Raw genomic sequence first — 12,334 nt, 5'->3', positions numbered from 1 at the left:
TGCTGTCTGGATGAAGACTTCGGCCCGCTTGGATGAAGACTTCTCCCGGCTTCGTTGAGGACTTTTTGCCGCTTGGATGAAGACTTCTGCCGCTTCGTTGAGGATGGATGTCGGGTCTTCAAAAACTGTAAGTGGATCTTCGGGGGTTAGTGTTAGGTTTTTTTAAGGGTTTATTTGGTGGGTTTTATTTTTAGATTAGGGTTTAAGCTGAAAAAGAGCTAAATGCCCTTTTAAGGGCAATGCCCATCCAAATGCCCTTTTCAGGGCAATGGGGAGCTTAGGTTTTTTTAGATAGGTTTTTATTTGGGGGGTTTGGTTGTGTGGGTGGTGGGTTTTACTGTTGGGGGGTTGTTTGTATTTTTTTTTTTTTTTACAAGTAAAAGAGCTGATTTCTTTGGGGCAATGCCCCGCAAAAGGCCCTTTTAAGGGCTATTGGCAGTTTATTTTAGGCTAGGTTTTTTTTATTTTGGGGGGCTTTTTTATTTTGATAGGGCTATTAGATTAGGTGTAATTAGTTTAAATATTTGAAAATTTATTTTTTATTTTGTGTAATTTAGTGTTTTTCTTTTGTAATTTAGTTAATTGTATTTAATGTAATTGATTTAATTGTAGTGTAAGTTTAGGTGTTAGTGTAAGACAGGTTAGGTTTTATTTTACAGGTAACGTTGTATTTATTTTAGCTAGGTAGTTAGTAAATAGTTAATAACTATTTACTAACTAGTCTACCTAGTTAAAATAAATACAAACTTGCCTGTGGAATAAAAATAAAATCTAAGCTATATACAATGTAACTATTAGTTATATTGTAGCTAGCTTAGGTTTTATTTCACAGGTAAGTATTTAGTTTTAAGTAGGAATTATTTTGTTATTAATAGTAGGTTTTATTTAGATTTATTTTAATTACATTAAAGTTAGGGGGTGTTAGGTTTAGACTTAGGGTTAGGTTTAGGGGTTAATAGCTTTATTATAGTGGCAGCAATTTTGGGGGCAGCAGATTAGGGGTTAATAACAGTAATGTAGGTTGCGGCGATGTTAGGGACAGCAGATTAGGGGTTAATAATATTTAACTAGTGTTTGCGATGCGGGAGTACGTCGGTTTAGGGGTTAATATGTTTATTATAGTGGCTCCGATGTCCGGAGCGGCAGATGATGGGTTAATCATTTTATTTTAGTGTTTGCGATGCGGGAGGGCCACGGTGTAGGGGTTAATAGGTAGTTTATGGGTGTTAGTGTACTTTTTAGCACTTTAGTTATGACTTTTATGTACAAAATAACGAAGCACCAGCCAGGAGTGTAAAATTAAAATTAAAAATAACAAATTTATTTATTAGAAGCTCTTAAAAAGCTGTTTTCAGACTCAAATTTATTTATTAGAAGCTCTTAAAAAGCTGTTTTCAGACTATAGGCTTGTATGATAGCAACTAAAACTTTAGTTCCTTTCACTCATTTTCATATGTGGTAACCGTGGAACAGTTGACATCACCTAGAATGAATAGTCATAACTATGCTAGCCAAACTCACTTGAGGCAGTGTTGTAAAAGCAGTCAGAGGACTCCAAAAGCTTAGTCTAATCATAAATCATTCTCCCTGTTTGGTCTATTCGGCACTATTTAATTTGCTAAGAATTACTAACTGTGCACTCCCATTTTTGGGGCATTTGCGTTTATCATTCACCAACGGATGGAGGACACAACCGGCAAAGCTTGGGTGGGACATTTTCTCTTGCCTTCACATTATGTTGAGTGTGCACCTCGGAAGCCAGCATTCTCTTGTTGGACCCTACATCTGGGAAACTAGTCCCTCACAGAAGCAGTGTTTCACAAGTAAGTTTGCAGATGAGGCCAACCTAATTTCAACTTAAAGATATCCAGACACAACTTTAAGAGGTACATCTATGGATTCCAAACAATCAGTAGTCAGTATTCACTGCAAATACCTTGATTCTTCCACCTTTCTTCAGTTAGACACAATTATGAGTGTTCTCTAGAAAATCAAGCAGGAAGAGAAACCAGCCACTACAATGTAAAGAAAATATTCTTGATTTAGAGAGCCCTCTGTCAGAAATGTGGGAAACTTTCAGATCTTTCAAGGCACCACATCATCCCATACAAATGTTTTGTTTTTAGTTATATGTAGAATGAGAAGGGAAAATATTCAATTGCAGGAATTCAGTGGGAATTCAAAAATTTCCACAGTGTTGGGCCTTCTCTCCCCAGAATAGGAGGAGGGAAATACTAGATGCATCTAATGGAAATGTAATTGGTGGAGCGTTTGATGTGCCCAGTAAATATGCTTTGGACAGCTCTACTGGGAGATCACATATCTAACAGTGCATTTCAATCATTATGGTCTCCTAAATGCAGTTTGGCTATACCTGACAATTTGAGGGTGCAGCAGCTCTATATGACTGTGAAATAATTTTTGCATCTAAATAAAATCTAATTTAGGCTAAATTAAATATATAAATATTAGCCAGACATCATTTACTAGATTCTAAAATCAGATAAAATGGTCACATCTTGCCTCTTACTTACAAATAGCTTAGTCAAGCACCCCAGTTACATCCATTTTTCTTCCTAAACGGGGAGAGTCCACAGCTGCATTAATTACTTGTGGGAATTCAGAACCTGGCCACCAGGAGGAGGCAAAAACACCACAGCCAAAGGCTTAAATACCTCCCCCACTTCCCTCATCCCCTAGTCATTCTTTGCCTTTCGTCACAGGAGGTTGACAGAGAAGTTTTGGAAGATTTAATATAGTCTCTTATGGTGGGTAGTACTCCTCAAAATGGGAGTTTTAAGTAATCCTTCCAGCCTCTCAGTGAGAGCATGGATGAATGTTAGATTCCGGAGATGCAGGGAGAGTTTTCTGCAAAACCATCCTGACTCATGTTAACAGCTCCTTAGCAATCAGCGTTGATGAGTTTCGCTGCCTGCTTTCTTCACCCAAGTCCATGTCAGAAGCGAAGCTACTATCTGTCACACTTGAAGGGCCGTGTTCCTGTTCCACGTGTAGATTCCAGTAAGATTGTTTCATTTTTCTTCAAAGATGTGAATGTTATGTAAACGAAGAAGTCAGGGTCTCAGTAGGACTTCTTTATCTTTATGAAATCAAGGGTTAATATCTCCTGAGGGGGTTATTGAACAGGGGGGACTTTTAATCATGTTTGTTATGTGATTCTCTCTGCTAATGTGTAGTGAAGCTTGGGCTCGTGGCTGTATCGAAACATAATGGCCGTTTCTTCTGTTAAGTGTGATCAGTCCACGGGTCATCATTACTTCTGGGATATTACTCCTCCCCAACAGGAAGTGCAAGAGGATTCACCCAGCAGAGCTGCATATAGCTCCTCCCCTCTACGTCACTCCCAGTCATTCTCTTGCACCCAACGACTAGATAGGATGTGTGAGAGGACTATGGTGATTATACTTAGTTTTATATCTTCAATCAAAAGTTTGTTATTTTAAAATAGCACCGGAGTGTGTTATTACCTCTCTGGCAGAGTTTGAAGAAGAATCTACCAGAGTTTTACTATGATTTTAGCCGGAGTAGTTAAGATCATATTGCTGTTTCTCGGCCATCTGAGGAGAGGTAAACTTCAGATCAGGGGACAGCGGGCAGATGAATCTGCATAGAGGTATGTAGCAGCTTTTATTTTCTGACAATGGAATTGATGAGAAAATCCTGCCATACCGATATAATGTCATGTATGTATACTTTACACTTCAGTATTCTGGGGAATGGTACTTCACTAGAATTACACTGTAAGAAGTACATAAAGCTTTTTAATAAATAAGAAATTATGTTTAACGTTTTTGCTGGAATGTAAAATCGTTTTCATTTGCTGAGGTACTGAGTGAATAAATGTTTGGGCACTATTTTTCCACTTGGCAGTTGCTTAATCTTTTTTCTGACAGTTTCTGTTCTCTCTCACTGCTGTGTGTGAGGGGGAGGGGCCGTTTTTTGGCGCTTTTGCTACGCATCAGAAATTTCAGTCAGCAGCTCATTGTATTTCCTGCATGATCCGGTTCATCTCTACAGAACTCAGGGGTCTTCAAAACTTATTTTGAGGGAGGTAATTTCTCTCAGCAGAGCTGTGAGATTATAGTTGACTGAGATAAAAAACGTTTATTCTGTAATTTTTTCCTGCTTTCAGAATTAGTTGTCTTTTGCTAATGGGATTAAACCTTTGCTAAAGTTGTGTTATTTACAAAGATTGAGGCTATAACTGTTTCAATTTATTAATTTTCAACTGTCATAGATCTTCTGTGCTTCTTAAAGGCACAGTACGTTTTTAATAATATTCTAATAGAATTGTATTCCAAGTTGCAAGTTTATTTGCTAGTGTGTTAAACATGTCTGATTCAGAGGAAGATACCTGTGTCATTTGTTGCAATGCCAAAGTGGAGCCCAATAGAAATTTATGTACTAACTGTATTGATGCTACTTTAAATAAAAGTCAATCTGTACAAATTGAACAAATTTCACCAAACAACGAGGGGAGAGTTATGCCGACTAACTCGCCTCACGTGTCAGTACCTGCATCTCCCGCTCGGGAGGTGCGTGAGATTGTAGCGCCGAGTACATCTGGGCGGCCATTACAAATCACATTACAGGATATGGCTACTGTTATGACTGAAGTTTTGGCTAAATTACCAGAACTAAGAGGTAAGCGTGATCACTCTGGGGTGAGAACAGAGTGCGCTGATAATATTAGGGCCATGTCAGACACTGCGTCACAGGTGGCAGAACATGAGGACGGAGAACTTCATTCTGTGGGTGACGGTTCTGATCCAAACAGACTGGATTCAGATATTTCAAATTTTAAATTTAAGCTGGAAAACCTCCGTGTATTACTAGGGGAGGTGTTAGCGGCTCTGAATGATTGTAACACAGTTGCAATACCAGAGAAAATGTGTAGGTTGGATAAATATTTTGCGGTACCGGCGAGTACTGATGTTTTTCCTATACCTAAGAGACTTACTGAAATTGTTACTAAGGAGTGGGATAGACCTGGTGTGCCGTTCTCACCCCCTCCGATATTTAGAAAAATGTTTCCAATAGACGCCACCACACGGGACTTATGGCAAACGGTCCCTAAGGTGGAGGGAGCAGTTTCTACTTTAGCTAAGCGTACCACTATCCCGGTGGAGGATAGCTGTGCTTTTTCAGATCCAATGGATAAAAAATTAGAGGGTTACCTTAAGAAAATGTTTGTTCAACAAGGTTTTATATTGCAACCCCTTGCATGCATTGCGCCGGTCACGGCTGCAGCAGCATTCTGGATTGAGTCTTTGGAAGAGAACATTAGTTCAGCTACTCTGGACGACATTACGGACAGGCTTAGAGTCCTTAAACTAGCTAATTCATTCATTTCGGAGGCCGTAGTACATTTAACTAAACTTACGGCGAAGAATTCAGGATTCGCCATTCAGGCACGCAGGGCTCTGTGGCTAAAATCCTGGTCAGCTGATGTTACTTCTAAGTCTAAATTGCTTAATATACCTTTCAAAGGGCAGACCTTATTCGGGCCCGGGTTGAAAGAGATTATCGCTGACATTACAGGAGGTAAAGGCCATGCCCTGCCTCAGGACAAAGCCAAAGTTAAGGCTAGACAGTCTAATTTTCGTTCCTTTCGTAATTTCAAAGCAGGAGCAGCATCATCTTCCTCTGCACCAAAACAGGAAGGAGCTGTTGCTCGCTACAGACAAGGCTGGAAACCTAACCAGTCCTGGAACAAGGGCAAGCAGACCAGGAAACCTGCTGCTGCCCCTAAAACAGCATGAATTGAGGGCCCCCGATCCGGGATCGGATCTAGTGGGGGGCAGACTTTCTCTCTTCGCCCAGGCTTGGGCAAGAGATGTCCAGGATCCCTGGGCGCTAGAGATAATATCTCAGGGATACCTTCTGGACTTCAAATACTCTCCTCCAAGAGAGAGATTTCATCTGTCAAGGTTGTCAACAATCCAGACAAAGAAAGAGGCGTTTCTACGCTGCGTACAAGAGCTCTTGTTAATGGGAGTAATCCATCCAGTTCCACGGTCGGAACAGGGACAAGGGTTTTACTCAAATCTGTTTGTGGTTCCCAAAAAAGAGGGAACTTTCAGACCAATCCTGGACTTAAAGATACTAAACAAATTCCTAAGAGTTCCATCGTTCAAGATGGAGACTATTCGGACAATTTTACCTATGATCCAAGAGGGTCAGTACATGACCACTGTAGATTTAAAAGATGCTTACCTTCACATACCGATTCACAAAGATCATTACCGGTACCTAAGGTTTGCCTTCCTAGACAGGCATTACCAGTTTGTGGCTCTTCCATTCGGATTGGCTACAGCTCCAAGAATCTTCACAAAGGTTCTGGGTGCTCTTCTGGCGGTTCTAAGACCGCGGGGAATCTCTGTAGCTCCATACCTAGACGACATTCTGATACAAGCTTCAAGCTTTCAAACTGCCAAGTTTCATACAGAGTTAGTACTGGCATTTCTAAGGTCACATGGATGGAAGGTGAACGAAAAGAAAAGTTCACTCGTTCCACTCACAAGAGTTCCCTTCCTGGGGACTCTTATAGATTCTGTAGAAATGAAGATTTACCTGACAGAGGACAGGCTAACAAGACTTCAAAGTGCTTGCCGCACCCTTCATTCCATTCAACACCCGTCAGTGGCTCAATGCATGGAGGTAATCGGCTTAATGGTAGCGGCAATGGACATAGTACCCTTTGCACGCTTACACCTCAGACCACTGCAACTGTGCATGCTAAGTCAGTGGAATGGGGATTACTCAGACTTGTCCCCTTCTCTGAATCTGGATCAAGAGACCAGAAATTCTCTTCTATGGTGGCTTTCTCGGCCACATCTGTCCAGGGGGATGCCATTCAGCAGACCAGACTGGACAATTGTAACAACAGACGCCAGCCTTCTAGGTTGGGGTGCCGTCTGGATTTCTCTGAAGGCTCAGGGACAATGGAGTCAGGAGGAGAGTCTCCTGCCAATAAACATTCTGGAATTGAGAGCAGTTCTCAATGCACTCCTGGCTTGGCCCCAGTTGACAACTCGGGGGTTCATCAGGTTTCAGTCGGACAACATCACGACCGTAGCTTACATCAACCATCAGGGAGGGACAAGAAGCTCCCTAGCTATGATGGAAGTATCAAAGATAATTCGCTGGGCAGAGTCTCACTCTTGCCACCTGTCAGCAATCCACATCCCGGGAGTGGAGAACTGGGAGGCGGATTTCTTAAGTCGTCAGACTTTTCATCCGGGGGAGTGGGAACTTCATCCGGAGGTCTTTGCCCAAATACTTCGACGTTGGGGCAAACCAGAAATAGATCTCATGGCGTCTCGACAGAACGCCAAGCTTCCTCGTTACGGGTCCAGATCCAGGGATCCAGGAGCAGTCCTGATAGATGCCCTGACAGCACCTTGGGACTTCAGGATGGCTTACGTGTTTCCACCCTTCCCGATGCTTCCTTGATTGATTGCCAGAATCAAACAGGAGAGAGCATCAGTGATTCTAATAGCACCTGCATGGCCACGCAGGACTTGGTATGCAGACCTGGTGGACATGTCATCCTGTCCACCTTGGTCTCTACCTCTGAAACAGGACCTTCTGATGCAGGGTCCTTTCAAACATCAAAATCTAACTTCTCTGAAGCTGACTGCTTGGAAATTGAACGCTTGATTTTATCAAGACGTGGGTTTTCTGAGTCAGTTATTGATACCTTAATACAGGCTAGGAAGCCTGTTACCAGAAGGATTTACCATAAGATATGGCGTAAATACCTATATTGGTGTGAATCCAAAGGTTACTCTTGGAGTAAGGTTAGGATTCCTAGGATATTGTCTTTTCTACAAGAAGGTTTAGAAAAGGGTTTATCTGCTAGTTCATTAAAGGGACAGATCTCAGCTCTGTCCATTCTGTTACACAAACGTCTGTCAGAAGTTCCTGACGTCCAGGCTTTTTGTCAGGCTTTGGCCAGGATTAAGCCTGTGTTTAAAACTGTTGCTCCACCATGGAGTTTAAACCTTGTTCTTAATGTTTTACAGGGCGTTCCGTTTGAACCCCTTCATTCCATTGATATAAAGTTGTTATCTTGGAAAGTTCTATTTTTAATGGCTATTTCCTCGGCTCGAAGAGTCTCTGAATTATCAGCCTTACATTGTGATTCTCCTTATTTGATTTTTCATTCGGATAAGGTAGTTCTGCGTACTAAACCTGGGTTCTTACCTAAGGTAGTCACTAACAGGAATATCAATCAAGAGATTGTTGTTCCTTCTTTGTGCCCAAATCCTTCTTCGAAGAAGGAACGTCTACTGCACAACCTGGATGTAGTCCGTGCTCTAAAATTTTACTTACAGGCAACTAAGGAATTTCGACAAACGTCTTCCCTGTTTGTTGTTTACTCTGGTCAGAGGAGAGGTCAAAAGGCTTCTGCTACCTCTCTTTCTTTTTGGCTTCGTAGCATAATTCGTTTAGCTTATGAGACTGCTGGACAGCAGCCTCCTGAAAGAATTACAGCTCATTCTACTAGAGCTGTGGCTTCCACTTGGGCCTTCAAGAATGAGGCCTCTGTTGAGCAGATTTGCAAGGCTGCAACTTGGTCTTCGCTTCATACTTTTTCCAAATTTTACAAATTTGACACTTTTGCTTCCTCGGAGGCTATTTTTGGGAGAAAGGTTCTTCAGGCAGTGGTTCCTTCTGTATAAAGAGCCTGCCTATCCCTCCCGTCATCCGTGTACTTTTGCTTTGGTATTGGTATCCCAGAAGTAATGATGACCCGTGGACTGATCACACTTAACAGAAGAAAACATAATTTATGATTACCTGATAAATTCCTTTCTTCTGTAGTGTGATCAGTCCACGGCCCGCCCTGTTTTTAAGGCAGGTAAATATTTTTTAATTTATACTCCAGTCACCACTACACCCTTGGCTTCTCCTTTCTCGTTGGTCCTTGGTCGAATGACTGGGAGTGACGTAGAGGGGAGGAGCTATATGCAGCTCTGCTGGGTGAATCCTCTTGCACTTCCTGTTGGGGAGGAGTAATATCCCAGAAGTAATGATGACCCGTGGACTGATCACACTACAGAAGAAAGGAATTTATCAGGTAAGCATAAATTATGTTTTTTTGTCAGGCTGTGCGGCCCTGGTGACCTTGGTGCGCTTTTCTATGGCCTGCACGGGTACCTTGTAACTAGGAGTGGTCACGTTCTGTCTCTATTTCCATATTCCTGACCGTGTGGTAACAGAGAGGGTTTGTTTCACTAGTTGTCTAGTTCACAGGAGGTGGTGAGTACCCCAGCCATTGGGGGGTGTATGGTGCCGTTCCTATTTTTTCTATCCATAATTTTTATCACCAAGTTATGGAGGGTTCTGATTTTTTGGAGACGGGTGTCTCTGAGTTTAAAATGGCCTGGGTAATTCATGCCCATCAGTTATGTTCCGAATGCCGCTTTAGAGTGCTGTCTTCTCCCGAAACATGGAACTTAGAGTCCGCGAGCCATCCGCCCCTGGGGATCCCATATACCATGCGGCGCGTCCCCTAGAACCTACTTTGGCTACGCAAGCTGGTGACCCTAATGCTGTTACCCTTTCTCCGGAAGGCGGCTTGTTTCCTCCAGAGGTTATGGCATGGTTCCGCATGGCCATATCTATGTCGTTGGAGCATTTACATCTTCCAGAGAGGGAGGTGTTGCTGAGATACTGTCTGCGTTCTGCTAACCAGGGCTCGTCAGGTGTAGGATCATCTGGGGAAGTGATTTCCTCTGAAGCTTCAGGGGTCCAACCCTCGGGGTCGTCAGTTGCCCCGGCTGAGGTATGTCTTGCTTTTAGTTATAGACTAGTGCACATTAGTGTCCTGCTGCGGCATGTTTTGGCGGTGCTGGAGGATCCCAGTCCTAATAGATTGAGGGATCCTCTGTCTTCTGTTCCAGACGGCAAGCTGGATTAGACGTGTGGGGATGAAGTTAATCTCCTTGTCGTCTCCAATTTACTTTTCTTTTTTGTGCATCTTATTCCAGTTCTGAGCTTTGGAAGAATTGGGTCTCTGATTGGCTGGTCCTGTTAGTGTGCCCATTCTTCTTGGGTGTTCACCTGCGGGTGCTGCCCTCTTTTTCTTTGATCCGGTTAGGATGTATTTTTATTTTATTTTTTAAGAAGCTCTCATGTCTGTTATTTTTCCGTTGGGAAATATTTCTCTCTTCCGAGGAAGTCGCATGTTAAGGTGTTAGTACATTATGTCTTTAAATCCTTTGTCGATTCCTATTGGGGTCTCGATTTTTCTGTGGCCTGGGTCAATTTTGAGTGCCCTATGTAGCAGGCTCGTCGCTATTTTCTGTTCCTTATGGTCTATATCATCCACGTGGTGCCGGTGTAACTGGCTGACCTGATTGGGTGGTGAGTTGCTCACTCGGATGAGGAGTTCATTATTCTTTGCTTTCTTTTCGGATCGATTAATGCTTTCGCTTTTTGCTAGAGTTTTCGTGAAGTGGAACTTCCATGAGTTTCAATACATTTTTGAGGCTCTGCCCATACAGGGCTAAAACATGGTAGAAGGAGGCCTTTTGTCCCAGAAGTCAGGCTTGTTCTCGTTTCTTCTTTTGGGTGGGGCATCAGGGGATTGTACTCAGTCCTCACTGTCCTGTTCCTATTTGTTGGCGGGGGTCCAGAGCGTATCCTGCTAAGGATTACACTGGGTAACTTTTTTCTCGTCTTCTCTTTTGAGAGATCATCCTCTTGGACTCTGTTTGACTTGATGACGGTATCTCTTCCTTCGGGTTGAGGCTGATTGTGCCTTTTTGTCCCCTTTCCTTGGGGTTGACCTTCTGGTCATCTGTTTCAGGAAGTTTAGGGCCTTTTGGCTTTTTCTATTTCCGGGATCTCGTCTGCTCCCATATTTTGGAGATTTGCAAATTAGGTTGTCTCCTTTTTTCCTGTGTTCGCCCCTACTTTTTTGGGTTTTCACCCGCCAGGGGTTAGGATGTTCGTTCATTCATTGTTTCCTCGAGCTGTAGGGTCTTCCAGGAAGAGGAACCTGTGAGTATCTTGGAGACTATTGTTCTCTTCTCAATCAATGTAAGGGTTGAGCTCTGTTCTTTTGTACGTTTCCTTAGTCTTTGGACTTAGTGGGTGTTGTCCCTAGAGCCTTTAGAGTCAACCAGAGTAGCTGTGTGGCCTTTCATCATTGCCTAGCACCCTTTAGGTTGGGAGTTGTATCCCGCTGTGGGTGTCTTAAGCACTCTGTGTCTGGGACACTTACGTGAGAGTTCAGTGTCCACGGTGGCATGGATATGACTCTCATTGCATCGCCTGTGGTGCAAAGTCTGCTTCGGATGGGGTAACCCGGTGGTTCCTCAGGGGTTATTACTTGTGGAAAGCCAGTTCCGGGTGTCCGGGCTTTTTTGTCTTGATCCTTGTCTTGACTGGACATTTTAGGGTACTGTATCCAGATCCCTTAGGACTAGTTCGGGACTACCCAGTTCCTGGTTCCGGGACATCATCTGTTCCTATGGGCGAATATTTTTCTCTTTTATTGGAGAATTAGACTATTCTACTGGGCCAGCCGTAGTGGCCGGATGGTTCTTAGTTCAGTACTTGACCTTTTGAGTCTGTATACAGCCTTACACTCCATGCCTGTGTGTGGGTGATCTGTTCTGGTTTCGTTTTGGGGTCTTTTTGGCATTCCATAGTATCCAGATATGTTATAGTGTGCGCAAGAGACACCAAGCTGCTCCAACCCTAAAGTCCCTAACGTTAGGGGAAAAAAACAATCAAAGAATAAAAAATATAGGAGAAGCGCTAAAAAAGCTAAAGGTGCAATAATAGTGCAATGTGAGGTATACGACTTGCTATGCAAATATGGTTTAATGAAACACTCAAATGTAATACAGAGCCTGTAAAGATAGAATACATAAATTTAAAGACATTAAAAAATCGGACGTCTCCGATGTATTAAAACACAAGTAAAAAACAAATGACTACTGTTGCCAATATGATAGAATATGTCAGATAAAGAAACTTGGGCCCTCAAAACGATCACAAAAAACAGGGATCATTTCTAGGTACGATTTACCCGTGTTACCTTCCAAAGTACCGTCTGTTTGTGTAATACCACCTCCGTGAGGCGTATGCGTGTCCCGTGACGTCACTGGTCGGGAGGCGTCGTCTCTAGAGGAAAATCCTATTGGTCAGGATAACTTGACAGACGAAGTATAGCGGCCGCTATATTGTAGAAATAGTGTGATATCCCCGCTCTTAGTGCAAAACAGCACGCAGGGTTAAACTTGCATCCAGATCTCTCTTTCAGACCTTCTTGCAGCCCACGGGCTTCGATGTA

General features: G+C 42.9%; 1 protein-coding gene and 1 non-coding gene across 4 annotated transcripts in view; both read left to right on the top strand.

Moving 5' to 3' along the window:
- Positions 1 to 12,334, top strand: part of ARHGEF12 (Rho guanine nucleotide exchange factor 12) — a 1,204,049-nt gene that overhangs the window by 1,128,498 nt on the left and 63,217 nt on the right. The gene's annotated exons all lie outside the window — the stretch shown is intronic.
- On the top strand, positions 10,427 to 10,538 carry LOC128639294 (U5 spliceosomal RNA). The gene has a single exon (XR_008399163.1). It is a non-coding gene; the product is annotated as a U5 spliceosomal RNA (small nuclear RNA).

Source organism: Bombina bombina, chromosome 8 (genome assembly GCF_027579735.1).
Source record: "Bombina bombina isolate aBomBom1 chromosome 8, aBomBom1.pri, whole genome shotgun sequence".
Taxonomy (NCBI): domain Eukaryota; kingdom Metazoa; phylum Chordata; class Amphibia; order Anura; family Bombinatoridae; genus Bombina; species Bombina bombina.
Note: the sequence above shows the minus strand (reverse complement) of the source record. Positions and strands in the feature narration are given on the sequence as shown.